Genomic DNA, 23,995 nt, shown 5'->3' with positions numbered 1-23,995 from the left:
CAACAAGAAGCTGAACTAATTTGCAAATTTCAAGCTGTAGTGAAAGGCCTCAACACAGACAATGAGATGGCCTCCTTTTTATGAATAATATATGTGTTTACGCACTGAGAAGAGCATTGACTGAAAGTGTATTTGTTGAACTTGCGGATTGAGAACAAGCATTTTTTAATAATTAGAAAATGTGCAAATGTACAAATTGCTTTGTGTTAACCATGAATACAGAGAGAATATATCAATCCATTTGTATTGAATAATAAAGAACTACCTTCAACTGGAACTGATAAAGTAAGGGATATATGGTATCAGGGAAGACACACGTGCTATCAGACAGGTTTTCACACATTGACAGAAAAGCGTTGACATAAAATCCATTCATAACATATCGCAGGGACTAGAACTGAAATACTGTATTAAACAAGACCGTAATTTTGAGTAGCCCAGGAACATGGCCGTGGTACCAGTAATTGAGAAAGGACTATAGATAATGCGGTATTAACTAGCATTAGTAACCTATTAAAATAAAAAGAAAAGTAACAGGCAACTATTTGGCTAATATTTTCAACAAATGCCAAATTAGTAACTGTACATTGTACATCGGATCACTCTTTGTAACTAAAGAGGTTAATTCACGATCAGAACCATGGGTAAACATGTGAACTCAGTTAGGTTTCCCATTCCAATATGGACGCGGGCAACTACGGTGAAACGAGACTGGGTTGCCAGGCTACCACAGCGTAGCATACAATAGTCTGGTGGTGACGCCATAAACACAACGATATTTTGTCACGGGACGCAGTGAAGGAAAGGTAAGCCCGCTCATGGGGGGGGGAGGGAGGCTAGAAATACGAAGGGGTCTGGTTTATCTCGCACACGTGGGAACACGTGGAACATTTCTGAACAATTATTAAAGTGTGTGCTTAAAACGCAAGAGAACAGAAGCCTGTAAATTTATCGCTCTCAATTTGCTGCATTTACCGTGAAGGCCAGCCAACAACAAGTGAAAAAAATGCTCATAGAACACTTTTCCAACCATTTAAAGATTGTTACTCTTTCTTTATGGGAACTATGAGAATTAAGAAACGTGAGCCAGCACAAATTCGGTTAATGTAAACACATAACAGGACGAACATGCTTCCCAACAACAATTCCTTTTGTTTTTTGTAGATGGATCTGGGCTTTAACCCATGAAATTATTCACAAGACATTAAGAATACTAGTGGGAAACAGTGCAACTAGGTAAGGCTGTGTGCGTAGTACCTGATACCATAATAATTAAAAGTAAATCAAGAATAATGAAAAAAATAATAAAATATATAAATCAATAAGTGCATGGACCATTACATGAATACCTGTTCATTTACCATTGAAAAGTATTAGTGAAATTTAACCTTATGTTATTTTGTGGTTTAACACTCCGCTGTTACTTTTCCATGCGACCCTGAAGAGTCATGCCAGCAATATAACCAAGGGCGCTGAGGTCCAGCAACAGGACAATCCCACCGAAAGAGTTCCTCAAAAGATATACTATACATACATACATGTTCTATGGGTGCTCAAAATGATCATCACATTTCTGAAGGTGAAAATACATGAACATTATATTTTATACAGATAGCAAGTTACATATGTGGGTTGGCAGGACCTCCCAGTCTTCCCCTTCATATTTCAATAGCAGCAAGGCTACATAGCCTCCAGTCTATACTTGCTCTTGACACCAAGATTCTCTGTGCCAGTCCAAGGCCTTATATTGGATTTCCACTTCCCAACGGTCCAGCTAGAATCCGGTTCTGTACTTTTATTAGTCTTTGGTGGAATATCCCTCTGTTAATAACACTTTCCAATTAACACAAAACAGGACATCATGATGCACGTGTTTGCAAACCCTCCACTAGCAAAGGATTTCATGCTCTACTGTTCGCATACCCCAGAGGTATTTCAATGGCCACTGACACTATTCTCCCACTGATCAGAGAACAAAGTGGGTGGTAACCAAAGGGTACAACGTTCCCTTACTTTTCAGGCAAACCCACTATCGTATCCTTACTTTAAGTGACAAAGAGCACTGTTGCGGGTGGGCACTTTTATTTTATACATCTCCCGTACTGGACATTTGAACCAGGGACCCGCCGTTAGCAATCCAGGGTCATAAATCACTCTGCTATCTCGCAAGGGGGTGGATTGAGGTGGTTAATGTGAATAGACTGTTTGGGACATAAACCTGTTGCTAGTCGAAAAGCATTGCCGACAGTAATCTTCCTTTGTCTTCAGCAATTATGCATCAATTGCAGGGGTCTGTGCACTTTTGGGAGGGTATGTGTGTGGCTATAGTCCTAGGTATGTCCCTTAAAAGGTGTGAATGGGGGGGGGTGACCGGGAAGGGTGCACAGACCTGAATGCTGTGGGTATGTTGACTGACACTGGTCATTTAAATGCATTTTATTTCAGTGTCTTCTTTAGTCTTGAAGGAACAGTTGTAAAATACAACTTTGTGGGGTGGAATGGAGGAAAGGCAGGACCCAGGTATCATTTGAGTTGGGGGAATTAGGGCAAGTATGGGGTCTCTGTGGAGCGCAGTGACGAAGGGGCAGATGGGCACATAGTTCGACTACTTTTTTTATTTACACTTCAACCCCTGCTATTCCATGCCATACAAATTCATGGCCACCTGCCTATGAGGAATTAGCCATGCAAGTGTGGCACCATTGTAGCTTTCTGGTGCACTGTGTATCATCAGTCTTCATTCTTTTGAGGCAAACCACACACTGCACGTGCCACCTACAGATCTGGCACAGTATACCAGAGCAAGACCGCTGGAACTGGACAAAATACGCCAAAGGAGGCATCCAGAACTGCACACAATATTGCAGATGAGGCCTCCAAATCTGAACGCAGGAATCCATATATCTAGAATAGTGGACCAGATAGTAGATTTAAGTATTTGGCCGAATACGGAAGAGTTGGATAATTATTCATCCTGCGCTGAATATGGACCCGAATGGTATGCAGGGATTAGAACTAATAACAAAATAACGAATCCAATTACAAACAAAAAACAAAATAACTAATTCCAAAATAACACATTTGGAAAAAGAAAAAAAAGAAAAGGGTGGGAATAGTGGTTTTGGGGATGGGGGAAAAGTATTCGGAACAAAAAAGGGGGAACCTCCTCAAAAACAAAAAAGACTTAGTTATTTTGGTATTGGTTGTAATTGGATTCGTTCTTTTGTATTCAATGAAATCACATGTAAGCGATCCGAATAGTTGCCTTTTAATATTATAAATGTATGTAGACAAGAAAAACATTTTGCAAATTAAAAACACTTTAAAATATGCAGCGCCATTCTTTATTGCATTTCTTTGTTGTCTACTGAAGATGTTTGTCTAAGCCATGAAAGGAATAGGTTATCAGAAAATAGATTGCTCAGTAACTACACAGATTATATTTTTGTACATTCATAGGTGTCGCTTGTTGGGCAGGGTCCAAGTAACGAAGACTAGCCCAAAAGTATAGTATGCAATCCCAGAGGGGAAACTGGGATGTGTCTACTTGCACTTTCAAATGTTCCTTTTGGGCTTGCCCTTCTTTAGCCTTCTGGCTCCAAACATAAAAGGAGTGATTACATCAATTAGAATCCTGCTGAAGTACTACTAAATTCAAACCTTTGGGATGCTGACGCTCTCTGCCCCTACTTTCAGTGCTATGCGGACGACACCAAACTCATTTTCAGGCTACCCTCGGCCTCCTCCTCTCCTTCCCTCATCTCTGACCGTCTGTCTGCCATCCAGGAATGGTGTGCCGCCAATGACCTCTGCCTTAATGCGAGTAAGACTGAGATTCTACTCATCGGCACACCCACTCTCTCCTTCCCTGTAGCTCTCTGGCCAGCCTCGCTTGGCCCTCCTCCTGCTCCTACCTGCAAGGCAAAAAACCTCGGGGTCATCTTCGATTCCACACTCTCCTTCTCTCCTCATATATCTGACGTCTCTAAGAAGTCACACTACCAGTTGCACCTCCTCAGAGATATTCTTCCCTTCCTCTCCTTCCCCCAGAAGCTCACTGTCTCCCAAGCCCTGGTTCTCTCAAAGCTGGACTACTGTAACAGCCTCTATCTTAACTTGCCTGCCTCCACTCTCCGCCCCCTGCAACTCATCCAGAACAGAACTGTGAGACTTGTCCTTGGCCTCAAGCCCAAGGACCGTATCTCTCCAGGACTGAAATCTCTACACTGGCTCCCAGTGGCTGTCAGGATTAAGTTCAAAACCTTCTGCATTGTCCACAAGGCCTTCTGGGGCCTGGGGCCTAAATACCTTCAACTCTCTCTTCCTAAATATCTTCCTTCCCGAGCCCTTCGCTCATCCATCTCCAACTCCCTCAGGGTCAGCCGCTTCTCGAAGCAACGAGCTGGGGGTAGATCTCTCGCCGTGGCAGGGGCCTCCCTCTGGAACAGCCTTCCTGCCTCCCTGAAACTTGAGGAGAACCATCTCCGGTTCAGGAAGCACCTCAAAACCTTCCTCTTTGCTTCTGCTTTCTCTCTCCCTCTCCCCAGCTAAATTCTCGACTGAATCTGCACCTAATCTGCAACTGGGCCACTCTCACCGACCTCGGTCCTGGGCCCAGTCACTCTCCTCTTGCACTGCCTCCCTGGCAACCCCTGCACTGAGGGACTGTTTCTGTATCCCTACAGCACCCCCCTTTCCCAGCACTTGTCTGCACTTACCTTGCACTTGCCACCAGCTGGCCCTATTTATTTACTTTATTCTACTTACACTTACTACTACTTACTACGTACTGCACTTGCCCCCTCCCCTTCCCCTTGCACTTTTCCCTTCCCCCTCGCCCTTGCGCGGTCTGAATGACACCTGGCCTAGTAGGATCGTTGTCTGTCTTCCCCTTGTTCCCCCCTCCCTGCCTCGTCGCACCTTGAAACACTTGTGTATAGGCGCGTTACAAATGCCATATCATATCATGCTTTCTACCTGTGCTACTGAGTGGGGATGAGGCATTACCAAAATGTCTTTTCATTTTAAGATAGTATTATTCTCTCCTTTTTGGGTGGAGTAGGTTTGTGGTATTTTGGGGCATGGTAAAAGACAGACAAAAATGATATAGGGAATTCAGAGTCATCCATAGCTCTTAGCTGACCCTGTAGGGAAGGGGCAGTGCTGATTTACAGATCTGTGACACGTGCATGTTTATTTTACTTATTTGATTGATTTGTAAATCAATTTGGTAATATGTTTCTTAACTGTAGACTTGCATGTCCTCTTTATTACACACATCCCTCTTTTTGAGCTCTCTAATGTTGGGAGGAATATTTCTGCTATCACAGACAGACATTTTGGTTATAAAAAAAAATAGACACTCTTTAGTAAGATCTGCCACTTACACTTAATTCAAAGAGACATTTTGTCAACATGACATAACTGCAGGGCAGGAATTGTAACCTACATTTCGATATTACAAGTGCCTCTCTGCCACAAGGACACTTCCCACTGAGCCATCTTACTTGCTTTATAGCCTTGGCCTGCAGGCTGAAAAAAGTTCTGTGCTGCAGGCACACTACCTCCTGAGCTATTTTGCTCGAGTTTGAAAATTACTGGGATCTTTGCAACAGCTAGATTAATCCACTTGATTATATTATGTGGATTGGGAATTGGTGGGATTGAAACCTGTAACTTTCATATTTCTCACGCAGGTCACCAGCAAATTAATAATCACCTAAAGAGAATACCATTTTCAAATACAGACTTCGTAAACTATTGTTCCAGCTCAACGGTTTCCAACTGCAAAATACAGCAGAGACCAGAGATGCATTCAAAATATTGAGTTTTTCTTCAAATCACCCCTTTCCAGCAAACCAACGGATGAAGGTCTGTCCAGCACACGAAGGGCAACGACTTTGTTTGTACTTTCACGCCCATGCTCTGTAGGTACTCAAATAAAAAAAAGTGACAGCAGCATTTGTCTAACGATTTTTAAAAAAAATAATCTTTATTGATTTCATAGTAAAAAGAAAAACTGGGAAACATTTACAGAAGGCAACTATATAAGAACACAGTACAAGCTTGAATGATTTCAGGCAAGCAGTCATAGCAGTACTTGGAAAACTATTCGGTTTCGAGGGATAGTATTCAGCCAAAGCCGAATATTTGATTTTCAGACTACTTACTCAAAATCGTATTTCGGTACACCCCTAATCTATACAAGTAATAACAATACCGCCATGCTCCTTGTTAGTAGTACATCGTAGTTTGGGAGGACTAGGCAGACTTTCATCCTCCTGCCAAGGCATTAACTGGAAAGGCACTGTGTCACGCCTACATGCCAGGAAATGCCCAGATGACGACTTTCCCTGAAGTGGAAGGGCCTGCAGCTCTCGAGGTACAAAAATGTAAGAACGAATGAGCATTACCGAACAAACCCACGCAGACCAGTCCGGCCAGTTTCTGCAACCTCATTCCACAAAAGGGATCCAGTCAGGAGAGACACAGACACACACACACACACACACACACACACACACACACACACACACACACAAACTGCCCCACAAGCTCTTCAAGGCGGTACACATGTCCTCTACTTCAAGACCATTGCAACAAACTGACAATATTTTAATTGAAAAGTAAACAAAACTAACGAAACTGGTACTCAAAATAATCCCATCAAAACCTTTCAAGAAGTCTAATAAACACCAAAAATCATGCAAAGAGGTCCCCGCAAAGGACTATCTAGGGCAATTTCTTTTGCCATGTTGGAGGAAGAAAAATAAAAAACCCTTCAGTACCCAAACAAAGGGAAATGACTGCATGACCCCAAAGGAAGTACACAGGTCTAGGGCCAAAATCGCTTGCTACGAAGAAAGGGATTTCATTTGCCTTGCACCCATCAAACACACGTGTAGAAAAACCTTTTACTAATGGGGGGAAAGACAACAGTATAATCTCAACTGAGTCTAAATAAAAATGCTAACAAAAATAAAAACATCTATTTTCAGCCATAAACATTTGTGGTTGGGAGGACGGAGCATTACATTTCGCGTAAATTATTCCAAAGCAAATGCTGGGGTTCGTCAGGAAAGGTCCCCACGATTACAAGGCGTTAATGTTGCGTGCACCGTATTACTAACTGGGGGGTGGGGACGGCAAACTGGGCACAATGTTGCAATTTTGATATGTTTCAAAGTGTAGTTAATTATGGATGGGATATGTTACTTTAATGTTACTGCTCATCTATACATTGATACATGTTAGCTTGCACGCATCTTGAAAGATAAAATGTCAAACCCACGAACGTAAAAATGCACATTAATACAAATAAATGGGGAATTCATAAATCTCAATATAGTGGGCTTTTACAAATTAATCAAACCCACAGTAGTCAGGACTGTTTGCAAGGTGAACCTTGACTGTTAAGTAACTGATTCAGTGAGGTTTTAGATGCCAGGCAAGGGGTTAATAAGTAACTCCAAAACCTTCACGGTCGGTGCTGCAGGAACTGGATACGAGTTTTATGGTTTGATCAATACAGCAGAAAGAAATCTCCTGACGAATGGCAGTGTGACAGAAGGGGTTTTCGTTATTTGTTTTAGCTAGCAGTCAAACACTGTGTGAGCCAATGCCCAAGGCTAAACTGTAAGTAAGCAGGAGTTGCAATTATATTGTCAGATGTGCTATGTGTGACAAAGCAACAGGGTATTTAGATTACAATTTTCCACTGAGACTAATGACCTTGGGAAGGAGATAGCATCGCCAATTAAAAAAGAAATCATGTACCCAGCCTTCCTCATACTGCTGGGACTATTCATATGAGCCATGTGCAAATCAAGAGTTAGGGTTTAAATAGCTTAGGCCAGTTATTGCTCACAATTGATATGTTTCAATACCAATGTTTAACCAGGTGCTGACGTCATGACATACTACGGACAAATCCTAAGAAGAGGCAAGTTATGAATATCATCTGAACACGACTCAAGTTAAAACTGGCCAATGAAAACTTAGGAATTGGGAAAGGGGATTTCTTTGAAGAGGATGCTTGTCTAATCATGTTTGGGGGATGGATTGCAATAAAGTATCGGGGAGTGTTTTAACTACTGCAAAATTGTATAAAGGATGGCAACTGATGTGGTTTGTTTAGACTTGTGTTAGGTTGGTCCTGCAATACAATCTAACTGCTCCCTGGAAAATTGCACAATAAACTTGCTTTATGTACAACCGTGTACTCGCTTCTTAAGTGGTTGGCTTGTTTGGGTTAAGGTTATGAAAGGCACATCCGCACAAAAACTATGCAGGTCAATCGGATTATGATTAACAAATGACCTCCTGCTGAGAGGACCAAATCCCAGGTACCAACAAAAGATTATCTAGAGAGTGGAACACACTGATGTGACCGGCAATGCAGAGAACCACCCTAATAAAGGATTGAAACTAAAAGGCCCCACTTACTCTGAAACCTCCCGGCTGTTTCTGCATAGGGCATAGACTGGTCACAGGTCTGTGCAGTTTTTACTCCCCACTTCCTTCACCTAAATCTTGGAGGCTTACCCTGCTTGCAGTTTAGCCACAAAGTGTAGTCTGTTTATTTCTGTAGCAAACACCACAAACCAATAGCACACACAGACAGGCCAACCAAAGGACGGTCAGCTTGCACAAATACATTCGGTCAAAGTGCCATGTTATAAAGTTTTTCTAATGCACCAAATCCTCACTGTAGTAGTCTCTGGGTTTTCTTCTGCCATATATACTGCAAGACCATTTTATTTAGAGTCTTAAAATATTTGTGATACCTTGATTGGAAGCATCTGGAATAGGTATAACAGTTTGAGGAGCACCACTATTTTTATTGAAGCTATCCTGCTTAGCCAGGATATTTGCAATGGAGTCCATCTGTTTAGGTTGGTTCTTTTATTGTGGCAGGCACGTCCGGGAAATTTGCCCCATACATGGTTGATATTGAGTTTGTTAGTTTCACTCCTAGGTAAGGAATCGAGTGTTTAGCGATTTTAAACAGAGAGACTCTCTGCAGTGTCACCAATTGGTCTCCCGTAAGCCCTAGATTCAGAATTTCTGATTTAGCCTTATTGACCTTTAGCCCAGAAAACTTCTCCATTTTGGCCATTTCTTGTAGTAGTGTCGGAATTGATATGGTCGGCTCTTATAGAGAAATCAAAATGTCATATGCAAAAGCGGACACTTTATGTTCCTCTGCGCCAAAGGTAATCCCTTGTATAGCCGGGTTCTGTCTAATGGACCTAAGGAATGGTTCCACGTATATGGCATATAGTAGCGGTGACAATGGGCACCCCTGTCTTGTCCCTCAGGATATGTGTATCAAGTCAGATAGACAGGAATTTATTGATAGTCTTAAAATGGGGTTATTGAAGACTGCCTCTATCATTTGTACAAATCTCAGACCCACCCCCATGTGTGTAAGGGTCTCCATTAGAAATGTCCATTCAACTCGGTCAAACCCCTTCTCCGGGTTGACTGCGATTAGCACTCAGGCACCGACTGGCACTCTACTTTCTCCATCAGATGGAGCACCCTTCTAGTATTGTCCCATGTACGCCTACCTCTTCTAAAGCCTGCCTGATCAGTTTCCACTAACCTTGGTAAGAGAAGTGCCAAACATGCTGCCAATACTCCCATATAAATCTTGGCATCCAAATTCAGTAGCGCTATTGGGCGATAGGATCCACAGAACGTCGGGTCCCAATTAGGTTTACTTAAAACAATAACTTTGGCTTCTGACATCGAGGGAGTCACACTGCCGTTATGAGTAAATGTGTTGTACAGTTTGCTCGAATTGGGCTCCGCTTTATTTGGAATCTCTGGAAGAAAGCCGCCGGGTATCCATCAGGACCCGGGGATTTATTTCTCAGCAGCCCCCTATTTACAGCTTCTACCTCCACGCTACCTACTTCACCCTCCAGGAGAGCCCCATCCTGGTTCGCAACCAGTGGCAATGAGACCCACCTATGAAGTGCTTCACTGCTTCTTGGTCAGGGTGGTCAGATCTATGTAGAGCCCCATAATAAGATTGGAAAGCATAGATTATTTTCGGTTTCTGCTTCAGGGCCGATATAGTTGGTTTTGCCTGCTCTTGGCTGGACAGTAGTCTACACGCTTTATTGGAGCTTTCTAGTGTACAGTAGAGACCTCTTCGCTCTGCGAGAGCAGATCAGTTCCAACTGTGAGTTAAGGTCTTTCAATTTCTTATATGTGGAGCGTTTGTCTTTTGCTAGAGATTGCATGGTTTCCTGAATGTGGGCCTCTATGTCTCCTTCCACCCGTTTTCTCGCTCTCCTTTTTGAGACTGAATTGTAACAATTACCCCCCGACCCCCTCTGGACCACCTTGAAAGCCTCCCATACTCCTTCCAAGGAAACTCCACAGTTCTCATTTTCTGTAAAATATTCATTTATTTTGTCCTGCAAGGTGCCCAGCGCCGCTTCATCAGACACGATCTCCCTGTGGAACGCCCATAAACCTCTTCGGGGCTCCCATATGCGTATTGAGATAGTCAGCGGTGCATGATCTGAAAGGGTAAATTACCCCCAAGTCCATGCCTGGCGCTTCCCCCAACAAAGACACCCAAACCCAAACGTAGTCACTACTGGAATGCGTCTGGTGTACATGTAAAAACGAGACAACCCGCTATCCTCCCCCCTTTATTTCTCGCCAGGCATCCCTGAGGGACAAATTCTCAAAGGTTGCTTTTAAGGTTTTGGGAAGGGGACTATTACCCTGGGGACGATGTGAACTACAATCTCTGGAAGGCTCCCAAGCTAAGTTAAAGTCTCCTGTAAGTATAATCACCCCTATCATAAATCTTTCTAGTTTTTGAAGTACAGTGCGAAGGAGGCTGGGCTGGTTAGAATTTGAAGCATATACAGATCCCAAAGTTACGTTTTTATGCCCCAATTGGATTTGCACAAAGATGCACCTGCCCAATTTATCTTCCATTTTTTTGCATGCAGAGACTGTCTGATGCCTATCAAAACCCCCGACGACCTACTCAGAGCGTTGGCTTGATAGATGTGTGTGAAGTGTTGAAAGCGGGGGACTGCCTTTTCCGCCTTTTTTTATGTTGGTATCTTGTAATGTGATAGTGTCTGGTTTATTGCGGTCCAGTAGCCTTTTAACTTTCTTCAGTTTGGCGGGGGAATTTAATCCCTGTACATTATAGGACGTTATCATAATTGACATTATCACTGTAATAGTCTCTTCCTTTATACCACTTTATTGTGAGATTGATGAGAAAGATCGACCATTCCCCCTTTAACTTCCAGAGTCCCTTAAAGTCCCCTCCTCTCCCCTTCAGAACCTTTAGTCATATCTCCCTCTCCCACCTTGTACTACCCTGTGGCCCCTCACAACTACTTCACAGCCCACTGGGCCCTTCTTCCAATTGTATTGGCTGGGTGGGGGGCAGGGAGGGACTGTTCCTTAGAGATGAGACCTCTTCCTCAATACTACCATCAAGTTGTGCACTCTACTGTTGGGGCTGCGAGATGTGGTTCCTGGGCTTGAGTCCAAGGATAAGTCTTATAGCTCTACTCTGGATTAGCTGGAGGGATCGTAGAGAAGAAGAGTCAGTTAAGGCAAGGCTATTGCAGTAGTCTAACCTAGAGAGACCTAGAGCTCTAGAGACTTTGAGCTTTTGGGGGAAAGTGAGGAAAGGAAGAATTCCTTTGAGGTGCTGGAGCTGAAAGTGGGTCTTCTTGGCAAGGTCCTGAATGTGAGGGAGGAAAGAAAGAGGAGTCGAAGATGATGCCATGGTTTCTGGCTTCAGATGAAGACAAAGAGGTCAATAGAAGATTGCCAGAGTGAGGGGAAGAAAGAGGGTGCAGGAGTCCCAATAGGAAAGATCTCGGTCTTGCTGGCTTTGACACAGAGATCATTGGAAGGGTATGCAGTCTTTTCCATTGAAAAAAGATCCATAGACACTTTTTCCATCGAAATGTATTGAAATACCTTTACATAGAAATTAATATTAATTGACAATTGTTTTCATTGAATTTCAATGGAAAAGCATTTAATTCATTAAAATTCGATGGAAAGTGTCTATGGATCTTTAAAAAATAGATGTATTGATGTTTGGGTGAGGCAAAGGGTGCAGTTTTGTAAACATGGGATTGGGGGGATTGGTGGGGGGGACCCCCGCCCCCCCAATAAAAAAAATAACCACCACACAAGTTAGAGGGAGCTGTACAGTGCTGAAATACATTGCAACTGTTTTGAATATATTTCAGCACTGGACAGCTCCATCTGACTGGACTATGGACTTTTATTTTATTTGGGGGTTGGGGGAGGAGACCCCCCCCCCCCGCATTAAAATAAAAGTGTCAAGTGCACTCGCTGACACTACAGAAGTTAGAGGGAGCTCTCCAGTGCTTAACGCATGGAAGCAATTCCAGCACTGGACAGATCCCTCTTAGTTGTGTAGTATTAGCGATTTTCCATTGAAAGCAGCGATGAAACAGTTTCAATGAGTGATTCAATGGTAAAGTTTTCAATGGAAACATTTCAATGGAAAATATTCGCGATGCAAAAAAATAAATCAATCGATGGAAAGACATGTAACACATTGGAAGTACACCAGGACTGGATGGCAGATAGGCAGTCAGGAATGATGGACAAAGTAAGGAGAGGGCCAGAAGGAAGTTTGAAGAAGAGTTGTGTGTCATCTGCATAACACTTGAAGTTGGTGGAGAAGGTGGAGATCAGGTGTGCAAGTGGAGCAAGATGGGTATTAAAGAGCCAGGGTGAAAGGTTGGAGCCAGGGGGGGCCACTGCATATGGCGGGGGAGGAGAAAGAGCCCAGAATAACCTGTGACGGACAATCATTGAGGAAGGAGGTCAGCCAGTCCAGTGCCCACTCAGATACTTAGGCCTCTGTTTTATGAGGATGGAGCGGTTGACCATATCAAATGCAGAGGAGAGATCAAGTAGAATGAGAACAGCTGGAGAGTTGGAGTGAAGAGATGCAAGCAGTTCCTCATAGGTGTTCAAAAGAGCAGTTCCCATGCGTCTGGATGCTCGGAATCCAGATTGATATGGTCGAGTAGACAACCAACAAGTTCAGTGTGCTGGGACAGTGAAGGGAAGACCAGCTTCTGCAAGAGTTTCCCAAGAAGGGGGTGATGGATATGCGGCAGTAGTTGGCTGGACAAGACCGGTCTGCAGAAGGTTTTTTCAGGACGGGCCGAACAAGGGAGTGCTTGAGGGAGAAGGGGAAGATCCAGAAGAAAAGGACTGGTTGCAGAAATCAGCAAGTGCAGGGGCAAGAGAGCCAATATTGTCCTTAATGGTTCTGGAGGAACAGGGGGGACCTGTTTGGAGGAGACCTTCATGGAGCGGACAACTCTGGTGACCTCATCAGGTGTAATAGAGAAAGGCAGAGGGGGATAGGAGGCCATAGGAGGCAGGGCAAGGAGAGGGATGAAAGGGTGCTCAGGATGTCCAGAGTTCCTTCAGTGAAGTGTGTGGCCAGTGCGCTTCAGAAGGCCTGGGAAGGAAGAGGTGAAGATGAGACTGTGGAAGGGTCGACTAGTTCCTTGCAGATTTTAAAATTGTTCAGTCATGTTGTTGGATGCACCGAGACGTGAGCCTGCATGTGGGCCCTTTTCTTGGAGCGGATGGCGAGTCGGTATAGCCTTTGGAGCTACAGACAAGCCAGTTTGCCAGAGGGTGAGCCTGAGGTCTGCCACTTCTGCTCCGCAGCTCTGCACTTGTGTGTTTCAGGGTTGCATGTTCGGAGTAGAACCAGGTGTTACACTTGGAGGAATTTTTCAGGCCGATCCTTATGACTGGCATTTAACCACGTCTCGGTAAGAGCTAGGTTATCGAAATCAAGGTCTTCAAGGAGGGGGTAGATGTCAGCAGTGTTTAATGGCACAACGAGCATTATGCTTGGCTAGATCCAGGTGGTCACCACCTTTGAAGGTCTTCTGAGGAGGGATACAGGGGCATGGTACACCAGCTAGAGGGGACGGGGGCAGAGAGAGTGGAAGGAGTAGTAGGTGTGGGAAGGAAGTTAATAAGGGACGGCAGGTGCCGGTCAAAGAGGAGGTTGTTGGGTTGAGGATCCTGAACCAAGATAGTACCAGTATGATAGACAATGATACACCTGGATGATGCAAAGCCCGCCAAGAGTACTTCCCATCTAGTGCTGCCATTAATGGGCGAGGATGTGAGAGGAGAAAGAGCAGAGATGAGTCCATAGGTCTTGAGAGGGGACAGAAAAGAGGATGTCAGTGAAGATTTGTCTGGAAGTTGCACTAACATAGGTATATGCGACAGGTAGGCAGGGTTAGTGGCCAGGATGTCTTTTTATATGCTTTTTTCTTCCAGGCATCGTGAGGGAGGCAAGATAGGTGATAGTATAGCAATTAGAAAAGATAGGGGAGATGGTGAGTGCCACAGGGGCGATGGAAGATAGGAGGAAGAAAGAGGAGGTGCTGCGCAGCACAGTACGAGCACAAACTCACCAGGCAGCCTAGTAGCCAAGGGAAGCAAGAAAACGAATGCACTGGGAATACTTTGGTATAGCAGATTGGTGCAGAGATGTTACAAATTGCGCAAGAGACACAAAATGCAATGCAAAATGGGGTGCAGAGATGTCAGAAAACACACCAGGCTTCGCGTTTGCACAAAAGACACAAAATGCGATGAAAGAAGGAATAAGTGAGATTAAGGAAGGCAGAATGGCAGACACCTTGGTTTCTGGGAGTGGATTTATTCCCCAAGCCCAAATATTGCATATAAAATGAGCTTCAGAAGTCTTACCTGATTGAATCTGGTGAGGGGGCCCAAAGCACAGTAGATGCACAACTTTAAACCAAGAAGGCTGTGCTGGTGCCTAGAGTCTTCCAATCAATATTCTGAGGACAAAGTTTGGCCTGGTACCTGCGGACACTGGCCTTCTACCAACCAGAGCAAACTGAGAACCAACAAACTGTTTTCTTGACCTGCCGGGGACAATCGTCACACAAAGCTTGAAGAATGTGTTCTTGCTGCCTAGTCCCTACATTGGTATGATGAGATGGAGTAGAATCAGCAGACACTGCGATCACCAGCAGCGAACAGAGCTTGAGGCCTACAGTTGCTACGTGAAAAAAGAAATGATATTTTGTCGCAGAAAAGAAATAAAGTAATGGTGAGACACAGGAGTCCCCATCCTACCTGAACTGCCACTGTTGAGCAGTTTTCACATTGCAAGGGTGTGACATCTCCGATGCACCAGATAGCAGCACTGTACCCCAGCTCCAGGAGATAATCTCCCTTGAAGATCTTCATCAGGCACATTGCTGGATTACTACAACTGCCACCATGGATCCCTCACCCAGTGAGGGAGAAAGTATTGAATGCAATAAGATCAAGCTTAGCAAGTTAACCTCCCTTTGCAAGAAATAAATCATTCTAGCCAAACATGACTCCTACAACCAGAGAATCTCTCAAGGAAACTCCAGTATAAAAGAGCTGTTCACAATTCTTCAAGAACTGGAATCCCCTATCCCAGTCCCAGACACCTGCGTAAAGGACAATACTTGGTGCACCAACATCCAAAACGCCCTCTCCAATAAAGTAGCAACCCTCCAAGTCAAGATTGCCAGCAAAAAAGAAACCACTCAACCCCTGAAACTAGCATGTCCCATCCTACACTAAGACCCTCACAAAACCCCCCACACTGCTTTAGCTTCTCCAAAGAAACCATCCTACAGGTCAAAAAGGTCATACTTACCCTCAAACCTTCAAACTGCCAATGCAATCCATGCCAATCTCAAATCTTAAAGGACGCAGCCAGAGACTTATCACCCTTTATCTCAAAGCTGATTAACTCCTCCTTCTCCACTGGTACTATCCCCGCAACCTCAGAGTCTTGGGTCCTCCCATTACTCAAAAAGCTATCACTGGACCCCTGTATAACCAATTACAGACCCATCGCCACTGTCCCCTTCCTGTTTAAAATTCTAGACAAGGTAGCATGCCTACAAATACAGCAATACCTTGAACAAAATCACCTCCTAGGAATCCGACAGTCCGGTTTCAGACCCCAACACGGACTGAGACAGCATTAATTGACCTTAAGGCACAAATTGACACACTCAGAGACAATGGTAAAGCCGCACTACTACTTCTCCTCGACCTATCAGCTTCATTTGACGTAGACCATCAAATTCTCTGCAACCACCTGGATTCGGCCGCACACTTCTCGCCGGAAGCGTTAGGCTGGATACAATCATTCCTTAACAACAGAACCATGCGCATCTTCTCAACCTCAGCATCCGCTGCCCCCATTCCTATTACCTCTGGAGTGCCCCAGGGATGTTTTGTCTCCCCCACCGTGTACAACCTATTCACAAAGCCCCTTTTTGATGATCTTGATGGTCTCGGTATCACCTGAACCAACTATGCCGATGATACCCAGATCCTCATACCGCTGACGGGAGACTACAACAAGGATTTGGCCTTGGTGAATAGAATGTACCTCATCATCCAGGCATGGATGGCCTCATGGTCTATGCCTGAATGATAAGACAGAGCGTATAATCCTCGGCACCTCATCCAATAACAATGAAGTTGGACTAAACTACACCAACTTCATCATAGATGGCAACACGACCAAAGTAGCCAAAGAAGTCAAAACACTAGGCTTCAACCTAGATGCCACCCTCACCTTCAACAGATAAGTCAACTCCATGGCCTCCACTACTGCCTACACATGTAAACTAATCAGAGCGGCCAAGCTATTCCTTTCCACCAACAGCTGCACTACCCTGGCAAGAGCTTTAATATTATCAAAACTGGATTATTGTTAACGCCCTACACTTAGGGACGAACAAATATATCACTGACAAAATCCAGATCCTACAAAACAATGCTTTTGGAGCAGCACTAAAAAAAAAAAAAAACACATCTCTGACATAAGGAGATCACATAACTGGCTCACCACAAAGGATAGAATCACACTAAAAGTAGCCTCTCACTCACAAATGCCTTAATAATGCAGCCCCACGATAACTCATCAACAGAATACAGAGACAATGCTCCAACCTCCTGACAGTGCCCAGATTTAAACGCTCTAAAACCGGAGGAAGCAGCTTTCCGGTGAAAGCCGCCCAACTTTGAACTCCCTTCCTCCTGCATTAAGCGTAGATCAAACATACCTACACTTCAGGCACATCATCATTCACTGGATTAAGGAAAATTAACGTTAGAACTGCCCATACCTGTGCCACTATTCATGTCCCTCTCCTACTGCTTGTATTATTCTGTACTTTAATTTGTATACTTGTCTATTTATGTATATAACTGCACAGCAATGTAACCGAAGCTGAACAAATTCTTCCTGCTTTTCTGCGCCCTGATACACTAGGGTCTGGTGCGCATTATAAATAATAAAACAATGTGGTCAAGAAAACTGCTCAAAATACCCTAAAGTGAATTACCCACCACTTGGCAGGCCTTCAGAAAGTCAAATAAGCAGTCCCAAGGCAATGTATTTTCACATTGGTCCTGCCTGACATTAGGCCCTATGCTTACCACTATGGGCTCTACAGTACACACTGAATGCCCCCACCTATCAAGTCTCTCTAACTATTTCGTATGAGAGACTGAACCCCAACGGAGCCAACATAAGTTCCACAGTACACCCAGGCTAACAATATCAAAGTTTGTAACCTAGAGTCCCAGGTCAGTTTAATTTTGTGATTCACCTCAACAAGCAGGGTTGAGAAGTAAAAACACGCCTCTCTACACCTAGACATTTTGAATTTGAATGACATCTCTAATCTACATCAACATCTTACTTATGTTTTAACAAGCTATAAAGTATATTTTCAAGCACCTCTCTGCACGTGACATTACTATATTCAAAATCATTGCGTCACACTGTATTCTTGTCTACCCGGCTCCATGCTGAACAGAGAATTGCTTAATCACAGTGACTACTAGGTGAGCCCAGGAATACATAAAAGTTGTCTGTCTAGGATTAGAAAGTTAACAGAGCTAGGAGTGTCTTCCGAACCCTAAACCAGCCTTCACCAGTCAGAGTCACTGCCCATGGCTCCTGCAAATGCCAAGGGACCAACCCCAGCCCCCCATGCTAATTCATTTGACAGATCACCTTCCCAAACACACCCCTCCTCTTCCAGAGCACTAACCACAAATTCAGGGATCTGCACCAGCCCCACCATCTTCTGGGTACCAATTCAGTCCCTCTTTCCGCCAACACACAAACGCAGACCTCCATCCTTATGGGGTCTCCTGTAAGGAACTCATGGTGGCAACAGTAAAGACAGACACAAGTGATCACAGTTCAAGGATGTTTATTGAACTTTATAATGGGTGAGATAAATGCCGAACCTTAACCGAAATCTAAGTTGGGGGCAAGCTATGACCATCAAATAATAAGGCAGTCTTAGTGGGATCTTGTCAAATAAAAAGGGGCCTATACTAAAAGCAAAACTATTGCCAATCCTTACTGCTAAATTACAAAAAGAGTGTGGGATAATGTTCAACAGAAAAGAAAAGTGTTCACAAAATGAAAAGTCAGGATGGTATGGCTGAGTATCCCTTCCCCACGTTTTAAGCATGGGACAAGGTGGGACTTCTGAGCACAGCACACTCCGGGCCTCGACAGCACAAGGTTCACAGTTCCAGTTCAACGATATCAAAACCGTCAGAGGTTTAGGTTCTTTCCTGTAAAAGTCTCTTGTCTTAGAAGGCCTGCTGATTCAAAGTAATAAACAAACAAAAAGTTGCTTCGGTATTCCTGTACCTTGGGCAATTGCTCTTTGCCCCTAGGAACTCCCGTCAGGCTCGGATCCTCTTTCAAGTTGGGCCTCCCTCCATCTGGTTCATTCCGACCTTAAAAATATATATCTTGCAATATTCAAATGTCCTTTTAAACAGTTTCCCACTGCAGGTAACACTCGACCGGGTTCACTCTTGTTGACACAACGTTCATCGGTGTCTTCACCAGGACCTCCCTCCGCCGGGCTCGGATCCTCCATGTACAGATGGGCCTCCCTCCGTCAGGTTCAATATGGCCTTTCTTTAACAGTCCATGTATTGCTCAGTTCATCAGAAAGCAGGATTTCCCTTCTATTAGCTTTCTTTTGGCATCCTTTTGTCTGGTTCACACTTGCCTTTCTCCACAGTTCCCAACCTTGTCGGAAAGCGTGGTTCCCTTCCCCTAGTCTTCTCCTAGCAATGGGTCAGAGACTTTCGATTGTACAAGAGATTTGATGTGACCCTTGTAGGACCACTCTGACACTTCACGTTGCCCTTTCCAGGGGCCTTCTGGTCTTTGCAGTTTCAATGAACACCAAAGGGGTCAGCGAGAGTCCTTCGAATGAGCACTCCTACGGCACCTGACCACTCTGCAGCTGGCCCGTGTCTGGGCTTTAACAGTTCAAACATACACACAAGTTCTTTCTTCTTGCGTTCAAAATGTTGCTAATTGCAACCTTGGGCTCAACACAGTTTGGTTTGCTATCAGCTTCCTCTGACTCACCGGCTGTGCTGAACCCTTTGGCTTGTCTGATCTCTGGCATCAAGGATAGTGCCATGATAGCCAGCTTGCCTCCCCACCTGCTTTATCAATGCGGGAGACCACCGTGCACCGTTGACATCTGCTGGTCCGCACGCCAGCTGTAACTCCCGGTCTTAAGATTTCCCTCTCGGCTGCTTCGCGGGTCTGAGTTGAAAAGGGCAAGAGCAATCGCACTTCGTCATCCTTCCAGGTCTCGCCGCCTTTCTCATCCATTTGAACTGCCAGTTTGATGTAGCTGTCTCTTTGTGCATTTGGCCTTGCTTGAAGTGTGCTTTCGTGCTACGCCTTTTATCCCTCTGGGGAAGGTAAAGGGCTGTCTGGTGTGCGTGGTTATTTTCAATTGCCTGACTCTGCCTGACCTGTGTGTTGGGACATGTCAGGTAAACGTCTCTGCTTAGTCCGTTGTCCGTTACCGTGTAAGAGTGTTCGTGTTGGAAAAAGGGGTGGGGGGCAGTGCTTCCAAATATCCTACAGGGTAGGAAAGGGGAAAGGTGTTCCAAGGAAGGTGATGCTGCGTCTCAAGCCTCGGTGTCCCACTTCCACTCCTCGAAGACCCCTCACCCAAGTGATCCTCCTCCCCTGGTCCATCCCCAGGAAATGGATCCAATAGCGACGGCCGTGTCCTGGCCACCTGGACGACAGATCTCCGGGGACTAGCATGTGAGACACCTTCAGGTGCCTCACACTCCCCGACACTAAATGAGAAAGCACCTCCCAGGGTGTTCCATCAACAGGGCACCTCGCCACCAGCCATCCACCAGATGTCCCTCTAGCCCAGCTCGCCCAGTGCTTCAATGCAGCACCTCCATCTCAGGGATACCTCGTCAACCCCTCCAGCAGAAGGTGCCCATGCGAGACCTTCCATCAATGAGACCACTTACCGGTTCCATGAAATCCCCTGGTCCCCAGTCCCCTCCAGCTCAAAATGTGTAAATGCCCACTCTGCAGTGCTGTGTGGACATAATGTCACTGCACTGGGCCCAACTACAATAGCTTCAGGTCCCACTCGTTAGGCAATTAAGACTGGAACATTTTCTGCTTGAAACATAGCTTGACTTGGCATAGAACGGTCTGGCACAGCTTCTTGCTGTTCATAGGAAATCATTTATATATAAACAATAGGTGTGCCCCGGTGTGCACGCGTGGGCAGGGGCAATTGACACGTTTGAAACAAGGAACCAAAAGATGTACCCACGCTTGTGACAGTCCTAATTTCTGTCAGTTATTTTGGTCAAATCTCCATGTCAGTACAAGGTATATGCTTTCAAAGAAAGTCACAAGAACAAAAACCAAAGAAAAGGTCCTAAGAGTACAAACAATAAATTTATTACACAAAACACATTTTTTGTAGTACAAGTTACTTTTTACACAAGTTAAAGAGAAATATCAAAAGAAGAAAAAGACATAAAACATAACATTCATCGTATATACATAAGTTCACCAAGAGCGGTATATTCATCAGAGAACAAACTGGATATTTTTCAAGAACTCAATTGATGAAAAAATCCTAGCAGGAAAAAGATTGTTCCTGTGGACTAGGTATTACCAGGGTGTATAAAAAATTACCCTGGTAGGTAAAAGCGAAATCATTCAATCAACTTGATTAATATGGTTATCTACCATATGGTTAACTGCCAACGTGTAGGAGAGATCAAGAAATTGTTCCCGAAGTACTTCCAAACGGGAGGGGAACAAAACACATGGAAAACATGTTTCGGCGTGCCAAAACAAGCATCAGTAGTTGGGGCCTTCCTGAGGGCACGAACTATGTAGTATGGTAGTTTTTCCCTAAAGGGGGCCGAGAAGAATAGGACATAGTTGGTACAACTAGTACTCTATAGGATACATTCAGTGGGATATCAAAGTTTGTTTTACTGCTGTCACACGGGCACGGATCACTCACCCTGTATGTACATGGAGGGCAGGGGGAATCCGTGGAGCTACTATCCAGGTGTATTAGGAATCTTACACTACTTGTAAGTTCAGCCAAAGGGGGTGGACCATGGCCGATACTCCAGCTTGCTGTACAGGGAGTCCATCAACTGTGGAGGCAAGCACAAGAGATAACGGGTCTCAGGTCTGAGGGAAAGTGTGATAGGGTTGGCTGTTGCACAAACCCTGCATACAGACATCAGCAAAAGGTGTATTAGTATATGGTTGTGCACACACCACGTGTGAAAGTGTCCGGTAGGTAAGGGCACAGGAGTGGCCATTTTCAGGGAAAAAAGGATTAGTTTGGAAAATGTGGGAAAAAAAGGCAGAGATATGGCAGACACAATTTTAGGCACCACAACCAAAAGGCAGAATAAGAAGAGCGACTGCTCGTGAGTGTCATAAGTAACGCGTGTGATACACCGGTCGAGCGGATTAGAAAGAAAGTGGTGCATACAATGGCAGAAAGGTTACCTGTGAGCACAGTACCCGACAATGCTGGATTGAAAGGCTTGGATGAGGAAAGGAGTCCAGGATGGACTGACGATGCACGGACCAAATCCGCAGCACAGATGATGCTGTGAAAAGAATGCAAAGTCGCCCGGAGAAGCACATTACAAAGGGGACAACTTGTTCACATTGGTATAGGTGGATAAACCACCGGAAGGGGAACAGCACATAACGGAAAATCGCCTGAAGAGAACTGCAAAAAAGGGCGACATGTTCTCTTTTTATAAAAAGGTGAAAAAAAAATCACCTACAGAAAGGCAGCGCCAGTGCCTAGCTATGCCAATGGGAGCCCTAAATTATGTATGGAAAAGAGGGGGGTGGGGAGGAGAAAAGTTTCAGGTCCGCTTACCTGTGCGTTCGCAGAGCGGCGGACGCTTGGCTGGAGTGATTAATGGAGGTGAGGCGTGCAGCAAGAAGAGAAATGCCGCGTCATGATTAGGAAAACACAGCAGTGAAGCCTTTGCGCAACGAGCAGCTGGGCTAATAGAAGCCGGCTAGCAACTCGTGGGAAGGTTATCATGGCAACCGGCCGCCAAGAAGGCTGGGCGGAGGTGTGTCTGGCGCCAACCCGTACAACGCTCACCTGAGTGGAGCGTGTCATGGGACAAAGGAGCCAATGGCGCGGGAGGCGGGGCACCTGCCACAAAAGGAAAAACAAAGCCCAAAATAATGAGCGGGCTGCGCTGCTGCTGTGAAAACCAGCAAAACAACATCGCAGAGAGATATCAACGGGGCAGGCAAACCCACAATGGTGGATAATAAGGCCCCGGGGGGAGGGAAAGGGGGGTAGGGAAAAGAAGCCCCGTCATTGCGGGACACAAAGCTGAGGAAAGACAAACAGACCCCGCTGGGGAGGTCACGGAGAGGTGGTCGTGTAGTACCAGGGTCCGGACCAGGAGGGCACTCCACAAATAGTTGTCCAGACCAATAATGGCAGGTCGTAAAGCAGAGAATTACTGCGTAGTTAGAATAAACCGGCCATGGTGCTGCTGTGGTGCGCAGCAGGTCAAAAAGGGGGAAGAGAAGAAATGGTGAAAACGGAGGGGCAACAAAGTCTGCCAGGTGGGCACTCCACAATTAATTCTTCAATCCACGAGTGGCAAAGAGGTGCCAAAGAGCATGCAGCACACAGTGCTGGGGCAGGTCGTGAGGAAGAGAGTTACTGCCTAAATGGTATAGACCGGCTGTGCTGCTGCGGAGGTGCGCAGCAGGTCAAAGGTGTCAGAGGGGAGAAAAATAGGGAGGCAAGGGAAATGGAAAAGTCAGAGCGGCAACAAACACCGCCAAACAGGCAGGGGGGCAATGTTGGAGAGGTGTGTGTGCCAGCTGTTGTGGCGGTCAGAGGGATCATAATGGAGGTATGAATTCCTCATTCAGGCCATTGCAAAAGGAATCAAGCCGGTGAATCCATCGGCCTTCTTTAGATAGAAGACTTGCAAGGGCATTAGTGGAGTGGACAACTAAGTCTACAATCCACCAAGTGATGTCATCAACAGAATGGTGGGGTGGAATTCTACATAGTGGCTTACTAGTGGAGCACTCATGTGTCATGATTCTTGCCCCTCATGTCCCCAGCCCTCCAAGAGGTCAGGCTGGAGCCAGGCCACGATCACCTACATGGCCCTCAAGGGCCTCTCCATCCCTCCAAAGACCCACTTGGAGTCAGACTTGGCGCTTGTGGCACCAGACTCACTCACTCCCATAGGATAACATTGGGGATTGGACTTGTAGTGCATTGATGGGGACAAGATGGATGCCCCCACATATTTCGGTCCCCAGAACTGCATGCGCGGTCTAGTCTTTTGGGTGTGGTTCAGCCCAGAGGCACCTGGGATACCCAGAGACTATTTAAGCCACACCTAGGCTGAGAAACATGCTTTGCGTTTTCTGAACCTGCAGCGTGACACTCACCGTGTTCGGATCGGTCTCCAGTAGGCCTGCATCTTTCTTCTGCGCTCAGCTCCTGCAAGAACACCGTTAGAAACAGCCTTA

General features: G+C 45.3%; 1 protein-coding gene across 2 annotated transcripts in view; it reads right to left on the bottom strand.

Annotated features, from left to right (window-relative positions):
- Positions 1 to 23,995, bottom strand: part of DHRS13 (dehydrogenase/reductase 13) — a 172,769-nt gene that overhangs the window by 5,375 nt on the left and 143,399 nt on the right. The gene's annotated exons all lie outside the window — the stretch shown is intronic.

This window comes from Ambystoma mexicanum, chromosome 9 (genome assembly GCF_040938575.1).
Source record: "Ambystoma mexicanum isolate Mex_15411 chromosome 9, UKY_AmexF1_1, whole genome shotgun sequence".
NCBI lineage: Eukaryota > Metazoa > Chordata > Amphibia > Caudata > Ambystomatidae > Ambystoma > Ambystoma mexicanum.
The sequence above is the reverse complement of the archived record's forward strand: the minus strand, read 5'-3'. Positions and strand labels throughout refer to the sequence as shown.